General features: G+C 34.9%; 1 protein-coding gene across 11 annotated transcripts in view; it reads left to right on the top strand.

Moving 5' to 3' along the window:
• The window catches only part of LOC134546194 (sodium/hydrogen exchanger 10-like), a 405,401-nt gene that overhangs the window by 175,916 nt on the left and 217,461 nt on the right, over window positions 1–12,024 (top strand). For 5 of the 11 annotated variants that reach the window (XM_063388793.1, XM_063388794.1, XM_063388797.1 and 2 more), the window contains one exon: window positions 728–866. The exons of 2 other annotated variants lie outside the window; for them this stretch is intronic. The gene's annotated coding sequence lies outside the window, so the exon portion shown is untranslated. Of the gene's footprint in view, window positions 1–727; window positions 933–12,024 lie in introns of those variants that run through there. 4 more of the 11 variants (XM_063388798.1, XM_063388791.1, XM_063388788.1 and 1 more) reach the window with 3 other exon arrangements.

The following is a 12,024-nucleotide window of genomic DNA, read 5'->3' as shown; positions in this document are numbered from 1 at the left end:
AGGAGCGCTGCGCTGCGGCTGAAAGCAGAAGCATCCGCTTAAACGGCATAATTGATACTCATCTTTTTTGTCCTTTATTGAGGTTTCTTGTCATACAGAGTAAACAGCAATGGTGTATCCAAAAAAAATCTTGAATCAATCTTCCCCATTGCAAAAACCATTCAAAGAACATAGCAAGCTTTAAATACAAGATGTGTGAATACATTTCTTTTCTGGGTTAAGCCATCAATTCCACATAATATTACAAATTAAATACATGTAACAGTGTCTCCATAATAAAAACAAACTTAATGCAAGTACTTTCCTCTATAATCCCTTAAAATATAGCATTATTATGTACCATAAATAGAATATAGCTTAACAATAATATTAAATATGTACTTTCTAAATATTACAACATTCCATGAAAACATTTTTCTTCCATGATGATGAAGTGAACTGACTAGCCAGCCAATGGCTGTGGATAGTTACTGGCACTGATTTTGTCTGCTGCTATAATGGCATCAACAATTTTGACTATTGATGTAGGTATTAATCTTTCCCACCACAGGTGACGAAAAAATTCAAGATGAAAATGAAAGTTTGCCAATATTTTGGATAAATTTCAGAAAACTAACATTACCTTACGGAAAATTTTAATGTTTTACTATAGCAGTAAGCTTTAGGAATGTAATGCCACTGTCTATAGAGTGCTTATTTCAATATTTTGTTTTATGTATATTTCCAGATACCACAAGCATGCATTTCATTGAATACTTGTTCAATCGTGCAGGACTGCAACAGTCGCTTTAACACAAGAAGAGCAGCTTCTATTCTAATAAACAATTGCATGTTACAAAAATGTTTTAAGAATTTGTTTACATAAAACTGAATGATGTTAAGATAGTGCATTTTTTATTTAATGTTAATATAAGCAGTATTTTTACTTATTACACACTGCAGTTTTTCTCATATACAAAGTTTTATGCCATTAAACACATCTTTCATATTGCACCCAGCTTGTAAATCACTTCGACCATGGCTTTACCCCATGAGACTGCTATGACTCAAATTCCTTTTCCCTCACCTTTAACCTTTCCTTTCCAGTTTTGCACCGCCAACGTATGTGTGTGTGTGTGTGTGTGTGTGTGTGTGTGTAGCGTGCGAGTGTTCAAACAGAATGCTGAATGCCATGAACCACCACTAGAGGGCGCAGTAACTTCAGTGCAACGTCCTTGTGATAAAACATATTATAAACATTTTTTCCTTTTGATCCCATAGTGTATGTTTTCAGCTAACTGACATAATGTCTATATTTTTAGTAATCCATATAACTTGAAAAAAAAGGTGCCAAACACTTCCAATTACCTGACCTTGAACCCAACATCCAACCTGACAAGTTGTGCGTTTTCCACACATTGTCGAACTTATGATCGATCAAGCTGGGTGTATTGTCAGTTGCACAGTGGATTTTGAGACAAGTGTAGCTGTTTGTGCTGGTGTGTTTTGTTTTATATATATGTAAACAAAAGAAAAAATATTGACTCTTGTGGTCTAAAGATTGGTTGTGGACCGGAGCAAGTTAAGCTATATGACGGGGTACCCTTCTTTTCACATATTGTTACAATAATTTTTTGCTTTCAACGTCCCATAAAGCCACTTGTTCCTTATAGAATTTTATGAACTCTCGTCAAAAATTATTTGTTATCATTAAACTTTATCATTACACTAGCCTTAATCACAGTACTGCTAAACTAACACTGCTGATTACACAGCCACTACAAAAGGAAAACTGTACGCTAGTCAGATGAGCTGCTCGACAGATCTCCATACACGTTGCAATCCATGTCAGGTGCTCAGTTCGAGTTGGACAGTGCTGTTGAGTCGAGCATTCAACCCAGCAACAAATCCGAGTATGTTGGTTTAAAGCCCACACACTGTCAAATATGTTCGAGCCGCCGGATCCCAATGTGTTCCGATAGTTTTGGGGGGCTTAAGACAATAGAAAAAAAAACTGAAAACACTACAAACTCATGTGTACTGCTGCCAACTGTGGGGTTGTAGAGTTTTTTGAACAGCCACCTGCATACAAGTATGGTGGTCAATGCATAGACCAGGAGAAAGACTGCATTAGAGTTAGTTTATTTTGTGAACTTTCTGTATATTACAGTAGAGGGTAAAATATGTTACTGGAAATTTATCCTACATAGAGAACACCTGCGTTACTTTAGAGGATAGCCATACAAAGTAAAAAAAATATCAATGTAAGTTACAAACTATTGCAGGGAGAAGTGATAAAGTTTTTAGTTCACCAGATTGCGGTCCGACTTTTCTGCTACATACATCTATGATGGTGGTTTCTGCCTGTTCTGATACAAAAATATATATATTTATATTCTGTTGGCCAGTAAAAAATTCATAGAAAGCCCACATTTTACCAATATCTTTTTTTTCTTCATTGAATCGTATATTGCATTAAATTTCTATTAAGGCAAAATTAGAGCACTGAATTATAGTTTTCTAAATTATTTATATCCTTTATTGCACAAGTTCTTGAGGAGGTGAATAAAATTTAGATACCCGCACCATCCCTTCTTTTTTAACAGGCCCACCCTATTGGTTTAACAGTTTGAACTATTTATTATGTGATATTATCTTATCAGTAACATTGTACAAGTTAAACTTGAGAGCACAATTAAATTACTTTACTTGAAAAACATCAAGTACATTTTAACATCTTAATCTATGCTTAAATTTCAACGATTTCTTTAAATGACAAGGCGTAATTACATTAGGAAAGTGCAGTGACAGAATAAACAGGTGGGCGGAAACTGATGTACCCAGAAAACCAATCGGATCATGGCAACATTTGCCACATACCAACTAGCAAAAAATTCTTGTGTGAACATTCCAGGAATTGAACCTGGATCACAATGGTCTCTATTTTTAATAGAGGATGCGATGATCAAAGTGTCGCTGTATGCAGCTTCATATCAATGTTATATCAAATCTTTTAAGAAAGGTGGAACAGCTAATAAAACACTGTTACACAGCAATTAATAATGATAAAAAATTCACACATTTGTAAGTTACTGTACTATGTACCATTAATAACTATGATTTTAAGTGATACATTTCCAATGCTACAGTACATACAGCAAATTTACGAGTCCAGTTATTAAATAAATGTCATAAGTTGAACTTAAAGGTTTTTTTTTAGCAAGTTAAGTGAGTATACCCATCTTAAAAATAATTTTGGAGAATAGTGTTTGGATACAGGCTGGCCTGTTGTGAAAAACTAAACAGTAAATAAATTGGTATTAATACTTTCCTGAACTGTGAACACTGTTCAAAATTTCATAAGCCACTGAATATTTTTATTATGAAATAAACTTAAAGAAAGTAATTTTTAGGTCATTGTGACATGCCTACTGATGAACCAGTTTTTTTTTTACTGTATATGTGTGTATACACATACATATACATGGAAATACATCCTGTGTATAAAATTGAACAAATTAAATGTCCCAACTTACTGGCAAAGATTTGTGAGACAATAGATTGTGGAATACAGAAGAAAAATTTGAATAATTACAAGATGCTAAGGTAAGAATGGAGCCATTGCACACATTTCCATTTATTTTTTCCTATAGGAACTTACTAGCAATCAGAATTGAGGTAAAGACAATTATTGCTTTACAAGAATCAGTGCAATTTTAAGGTTCCTATACACCCCAGTAAACATAATCATGGGTACTTCAGCATTCAGTTTCAAATGTTTTTACTACTTAGTTCAAAATAGCTCTCAAGCTCTACCTCTTCGAGTCTACAAGTTAGCACATGGTTACTTGTATAATGTTCTGTTTATTTTTTACATCTCCATGGCAATACATTATCTTTGAATGCAGATTCACAGGTTAACTAAAGCAAAAAATACTCAAGTCTCCAAAAAGTAATAATTTTTTTAATGTTAAATAAAATGATTGGTCAAAGTACAGTAATAGAAAATACAGAATGTGTAATGTATTAAAAATCATACTCATGGTTAAATGTTAAAAATATATTTGCATCTTCAATATATATTGTATGTTTAGAATTAAAACCTACCGTATCTACTTTCAGTAACCTTTAGAAAATGTGAAAAGAAAATTTTAATGCCTTATTTGAATTTACAAAATAACTCAACTAACTGAAATTACAAATACTTGCACATTTATTATTTAATTTTTGTATGAAAAAAATTGCATCTTGGGTAGTTTTACTTCTTCACCGTTAACACACACAAAACATGTACAATAATAAATTTACAAATCAATAAACATGGCTGATCTGGTATTCCACTACTTTCATTCAAAATAAGGGGAAAATTGCTCTCTATAAAATTTCTAAATACACACACACACACACACACACACACACACACACACACACACACAGAGAGAGAGACACACATGCAGGTCACATTCTAAATTAAATTTAAAAAAACACCCCCATTCCCTTTTCTCACCTCCTAATACTGAATTTTTGAACTTTATGATGAAATTGAGCCCAGTTTTAGTTTAAATAAAGGGGAAAATGACTATTCTATGATTGAGGAAAAAAGCGAATGCCTGAATACCACACCCATCATAAATTTGTTACTTCTTTAATGAAAATTTGCACAAATTACATTCAACATAAGAAGAATATTACTGCTTGATATATAATTTAGAAAAAATAATGTGTAAGGTCACATTCTACAAAATATTTTGAAATACCATCTCATCCCCCTTTTCCATCCTTTAAAGCACATTGTTGGTACATATAAATAAAGTTAAGCACAATAAATGTTAAAAACAAGAGGAAATTTACTGCTTAATCTTATTTAAAAATAGGCACCCCCATCATCCTGCCCACACAAGGTTTCTGAAAAAAAAAAAGTCCCCTTTCCCCACCCCTTAAAACAGGATATTGGTATTTATTTGTGAAGTTTTTCACTTGACGTTAAACTTAAGAGGAAGAAGATAACTATGTCCAATCAAAAAAACTCTTCCTCCCCCTGTCTATAAAAGATATCGAAAACCACCCCTAATTCCCCTTACTACCCTTAAAAGCAGTACTTATTGATGAAATTTTGCAAACTTAATGTTCAAGTTAAGATAAAATTAACTGACAAAATTTAACTAAAATTTACACCCATAAAATGATCTATGAGGATTTAGAAGGAAAAAAAAAACAGTCTACCTTTCCCACCACTAAGAAAAGTGTCAAAACTCTTCTTGACATAGTTATATGCCCTTGGTGAGAAGTAATAAAGAGTAAAAGCAAATGCTCTTAACTCTGGTGAATACTTTACTGGCATTGGCTGGCCTGAACTTTTAAAAACCTGCTGCTTTAAAAGCTCATTGTTAGCTCCACCTAAATTTTCCAATACCATTAACGAATCATCCCCCATAAGAGCATTCTTCTTCAAATCCTCTAATATATTACTCAATTTGCAATTCCGTTTCTTCAACCTCCTGTTACATTGCTGCAGCATTTTTATTTTTTTCCGTGCACTGTTGTATTTAGTTGTCACAGCAGCAAGTTTACGTTTAAGTCCATGTGGTGTTTGTGGGTTTCCATTAAGACCAAACTGTCTGAGTTGGCTGGAGTTATTTAAATAACTGTTGGTATCATTTTTTGATTGACAGTCATTTGTTTCAATGTTACTACAGCATGCAGTACCATTTGAAAATTCTGGAATTCTTGATATTTTTGAAGTGAGGGATATCTGTACTTGTACTTGATTTGGCATCACCTAGAAAGAAAAAATAAAGGAATAAGAAATGTAAATATTACAAATATTAATTGGTAAGGGAACAATAATATTTTTTACCTATATTACAAATTTTAGTTAAAAAAAAAATTTAAAACAATCATTAACAATGAAAGAAACCAACTGACTCATTCCACTAATGACGCATATGGTTCATGCATTTAAAAGAAATTAAAATTGTGCGAATTTTGTTAAGAATAAGTTGGTTTCAGATCCCTTCCAATAATAACAAATAGCAAATGAACAATTGTCACAGTATAATTTACTGAGTACTGGCAAATACGATAGCTTGCCATACATCAAAGCTAGACTCTAAACATTTCATAAATAGAGACAAGATTTTATAGTTTTATTTTTAGTTCAATTTTTTAGAACTATAAGTATTACAAAACATCAATTTGTATCACTAGTTATTTCCTGGGATTGTAAGTTATGAAGTTTTATGCCCATGTAGTTGAGACCATTTTCAAATTTTCTTGTATTACATTCTCTTGTCCTCAATTTTGTAGTATTTCTGGTGTTATACATATGAATATTTTTGTCTTTTAGGTAGATTTCAAAGAAATATTACTTAATGTAGCCATTACGAAGGTGCGACTTCCGGAAAATTTTTATATAATTTTTCGTTTCATGGTCCATAGACCCCAAAACCATCGTCAACTGAAAAGTGTGTGTGTGTGTGTGTGTATATATATATAATCACTTTCTTGTGGACACATTAACTGTAGTAATTTTTCTCGAATCGATTACAAACTAATACATAAAATCTAAACGTGGAAAATCTCGGTCGAGTTCGGTAATGGGCAATATCCGAACAAACGGGTAGAAATGGCGAAGGTTTATTCAAAACCAGAAAAATCGTTCTAAATCACACAATATGGAAAATATCACATCCGTTTGAATTTATTAAAATTCGTAGGAGTAATGCCAAAATATTTTCTCTGAATAAGTTATTAATATGACCAATGGTATCTCCAAGGGGTTGAAAAAACAAGGGTTGGCGGACAAAAAAATTATAACAAATTTTTTATAAGACAAACCATTGTTGCAGGGGGTTAAAAAATAACCGGTAGAATTAAAAACAAATCACAATTCCCTTAAGAGGTACACAATCAATTCCGTTCTGTTTTACTGTAATACCTTAAATTATTATCTATAACTTTCGTCTGAAATAATTTTTTTATACAATCAACCATTACTCCAAGGGGTAGAATAAACAAGGGTTAGAGGATAAAAAAAAATTGTATCTCCCTTCATAGTTACAACATCAAATTTGTACAAATTGTGTATTAATCTTATAATTGTTATCAAGAACCTTTATTTAAAACAATTTTTTTGATTGGAAGTACCAATGCTGCAAGGGGTAGAAAAAATGAGGGGTAGATTTAAAAAAAAAAATTCATAACTCCCTTAGTGGTACACTTTCAAATCCGTTCAAACTGTTTGTAAATCTTATATTTCTTAAAACTTTTGTCTGAAACAATTTTTGATAATACAAACCTTTACATCAATGGATGGAAATAGCCAGGGTAGAAAAACAAAATGACATTACTTTTTTTTTTTTTACTTTCAAATTCATTTTAGTAAAAATTCCTAAACTTTATATAAAACATTTGGTTGAAACAAATTTGATGAAATAAACTATTACCTGTTAAACTTATTATTAATGGTTAAATAAAACATCCTAGTAACACAATATAACCACATTTATATCCGCCATTTCCTTGACTCGTTGCTACAACAAAAACAAAAACTTCCAGTGCTGACTACACAAACAAAGGTTAATTCTCTACATCCCCCTTCAATTTTAAGTTATTTTGTTTTTACATTTTAGATAACTTTAAATTGCCCCTAAGTAAACAGGAAGGAAGTACAGTACAACTTTCAATCAATGGGCACAACAGATAGCATATTTCTAAACATTATGAATTTTTGAACAGACAATGCCTTTGTGAGCATATCTGCGACATTATCCTCCGATCTCACATACTCCACAACAAGTTGATTCTTTGACACAACATCTTTAATAAAATTTACTCTAATGTCAATGTGTTTCGACCTTTTTGAGTTTTCATGATTGTTTATCATATGTATAGCACTTTGATTATCACAATATAACACAGGCACAGAGTCACTAAATGAGATGTTTTTCAGTAGACCATCAAGATGAAGAATTTCACATGTTGTCTGAGCTGCTGCAACATACTCTGCCTCTGCGGTCGACTGTTTATCATATGTATAGCACTTTGATTATCACAATATAACACAGGCACAGAGTCACTAAATGAGATGTTTTTCAGTAGACCATCAAGATGAAGAATTTCACATGTTGTCTGAGCTGCTGCAACATACTCTGCCTCTGCGGTCGACAGTGCTACAGTCTGCTGTTTTGTAGACTGCCAAGACACGAGGTTTCCTGCGAAGAACACTGCTGATCCACTGGTACTCTTTCGGTCTTGCTTATCTCCTGCCCAATCAGCATCCGTGTATGCCACCAGATTCTCGTGCTGATTTCTCTTAAACACTAAACCATAGTCTTTGGTGATACTCAGGTACCGTAGTATTCGCTTCGCTGCGTTCCATATACAGTTCGTTGGTCTGTCAAGAAATCTGCTTAGAAATGATGCTGCAAACATAATATCCGGCCTACTCACTATACACACATACATTAAACATCCAATAAGCTGCCTGTAGGGTACATTCACATTCTCTCCCGTTGGGTGTGGGATTGCATCATGTGAAATTGGTGTTTGCATCCCCTTGCATTTTTCCATGTTGAATTTCTGAAGTATATTTGCAATCAGATGTCTTTGAGATATCGTGATTTTTGTCCCATCATTTACAATTTCCATGCCCAAAAATGAATGTACTTTTCCCAAATCTTTGGCATTAAATTCATCTTTCAGGTGACATACAGATTTCTCTATTTCTTCAATGGTACCAACAAGTAAAATATCATCTACAAACACAATTAAATGCAAGTCTTTCTTGAGATAAAAACAGGCATCACTAGCAGAACGTTCCAATCCTGACTTAGTCGCAAATATGTGAAACCTCTGATTCCAACATCTTGGAGATCCTTTAAGACCATATAGTGCTCTCTTCAGTTTTAATACTTCAGCATCACATACAACCCCTTCTGGTTTCTTAATGTAAATGTCTTGATTTAGTTCTCCATTGAGGAAGGCAGTGGGAATATCCAATTGCCTGAGTTCAAAGTTCTTTTGCAGTGCAAATGATAACAATGCCCTGATCATTGTCATTTTTGCTACTGGAGAATACACATCGTAGTCACAATTTTCTTTAAAACCACGTGCCACCAATCTTGCCTTTTTGAGTCCATTTTGTTTTGTCTGGAATATCCATTTTGTGTCAATAGGTTTAACTCCCTCTGGTAACTTGGCAGGTTCCCAGGTATGGAATTTATTGTGAGCATCAAGCTCGACTTCTACTGCTTTTTCCCAGCCATTTCCTGTTTCAACTGCTTCAGAGAATGTAGTTGGGTCACCAGTCATCAAGCAATACGCACTATACAATTCATATTCACCCAGTCTTCTTGGTAGTGACGTGGTCCTCCGTTGTCTTTCTGGTAGGTTGCTCATAGTCGTTCTCTGTGAATTGTTGTCAAATCCTCTAAAATCTTCACTTTCATCCAGGTCCACATTTTCCTCACATCCATCAGTTTCTTCCATACTAACTATTAGGTTAGGATCGACAGTTACTTCCTGAAAAACCACATCTGTCTCATCAAATGTAACATCTCGTGACACTCCTACACAATTTGTTACTGGGTCCCACAGCCGGAATCCATTTGGACTATATCCGACCATTCTCACAGGTGTTGCTCTTGATTCCAATTTTCCTGTCTGTGGCAACTTGACAGCCCAGGCCTTTGCACCAAAAATTCTTAACTTAGACAGATCAATCCTTCCATAATATACACCAGCTGGAATTCCCCCACTTAGCACTGTTGTAGGTGACCGATTAATCTGGTATGCAGCTGTTCTGATTGCTTCGCCCCACAGAAATTTTGGCAAGTTAGTCTCGACGAACATGCTTCTAACTTTGTTAAGTAGAGTCTTGTTCATCCTCTCACTTACTCCAATGCTCTGTGGACTATACGAGGCTGTGTACTCTAATCTCACACCTTTGTCTGAACAAAAGGATTTTAGTTCATTGGATGAGAACTCACCCCCATTGTCACATCGCACACGACTGACAGAACCTCTCCCAAGCTGAGAATTCAACTGGTTGATATACTTTATCAAATTTTCTCCTGCCTCCGATTTGTTTGCAAGCAAGTACACAACAACAAAATGTGAATAATCGTCAATAATAGTTTGATAGTACCTCTCGCCGTCCTTTGTTGGAGGATTTACTGGCCCCCCCACATCAGTATGCAGAAGTTCTCCAATTCTCTGAGATCTTGGTACCTTGACGTGAGGAAATGGTTGTCTCTCCGCTTTTCCTTGGCGACATGAGTCACACACTTTGTTTGAAGTTGGCAGGCCCATTGACGTCAAGCTCTTGCGGTTCAAATGTCCGAGCCTCCGGTGCCACAGGTCCTCTACTTCTGCCAGGGAACACTTTTCAGCTTCCCTAAGTAAGAAACTTATGACATACAGTTTCCCAACCAACTCACAAGGAATTTTCAGATCACTATCATCTATTATTTCTGCCACATTTTCATGAAAGATCACCCTTTTTCCAGACTTTACAATCTTCACAACAGATAGTAGGTTCATTGTCAGGTTAGGGACAATAAGTGCTTCTATTTTTATGACTAACCCATTCTTGTGAAGCCCAAGGGTTCCTACCTGTGTCGCCATCAACTCTTCGCCATTTGCAACTCTGATATTTACCGGCTGCTTGAGTTCCTTAACCTTAGACATATGATTTTTCACGTGCATACCAACTAGATGATCTGTACATCCCGAGTCTAGAACAAACTGAATTTCATGCGTTTCTTCACTACACAACACAGTCTCTTCACTAGTTGCCACAAACGAAACTTCTTTGGTTTGACCTTCTCCATCATCGTAGCATAGATAGTTACTTCTACTTGCGTAGCCATCTCTATTTTCATGCCCACGACTCGGGTGTCTTCCATAACCTCGGTCCCGCGAGATGTTAAGATTTCCCCCAGATGATTTATAATTAACCTTATAGCGTCTTGGACAATCTGCTATAAAGTGTCCTGTTTCACCACACTCAAAACACCTCTTAGGTTTAGACCTATTGTTAAATCGTGTAATAAATGAGCTCTCACCTACCTCACTTGTCTGCATATGGTTCAATTTCAATTCAGCATCCAACAACCTCGATTTCACAAAATCCAAAGTCAAATATGTGTCTATCGTTTCCAGAACCGTAATTACTTTCTCATATTTCTCAGGTAATGTTAATAACAAATGGCACACAATATCATCTTGCTCGAGCTTTGAGCCCATCCCTTCCAGGTCCCTGACTAAGTTGTCAAACATATTAAAATGATCCTGAAGAGAAGTCGTACATTTTAGGCTTAACAACTTTTTCCGCACAAGCAACTTTGAAATAGTGCTTTTTCTTTCGAAGACGTTACTGAGGGCGGTCAACATACCCCGGGCAGTTTCACAGTCCCGAACATAATCAATATGACGATCACTCACACAGTTTATAATGATATTCTTAGCTCGCCTGTTTACAACTTCAGCCTCTTCTTTCTTGGTCGAATCAGCCGTACATCTATCCCCTTCTTGATTCACAATCCACTTTATTCCCTTTTCGTCCAATAGGCACAGAACACGGTATTTCCAGTTTTTAAAATTTGTGTCTGTTAACTGTGGATATGAAGTTGTACTGATATTAGTTGCCATTCTTTCAGGCTCGTACACACTCGATACTGTTTCTCAACTACGGATTACAATACCGGCCACGACTTCAACATTAACAGGCTGACTGTTTATCTGTTTCACTGAGTTTCTGGGCCCATAACCTGTTAAACTTATTATTAATGGTTAAATAAAACATCCTAGTAACACAATATAACCACATTTATATCCGCCATTTCCTTGACTCGTTGCTACAACAAAAACAAAAACTTCCAGTGCTGACTACACAAACAAAGGTTAATTCTCTACATTACCATGTAAAACCGAGGTTGAAATTTAAAAAAATAGTTAAATCTTTTTTAATATCAAATTCATTGGAAATTGTTCGAAAACAATGTATACGACTTTAGTCCAAGAGACAAATAACAGTGTTTGAAG

This window comes from Bacillus rossius, chromosome 1 (assembly GCF_032445375.1).
Source record: "Bacillus rossius redtenbacheri isolate Brsri chromosome 1, Brsri_v3, whole genome shotgun sequence".
NCBI classification, from domain to species: domain Eukaryota; kingdom Metazoa; phylum Arthropoda; class Insecta; order Phasmatodea; family Bacillidae; genus Bacillus; species Bacillus rossius.
This window is presented reverse-complemented; position numbering and strand designations above follow the sequence as displayed.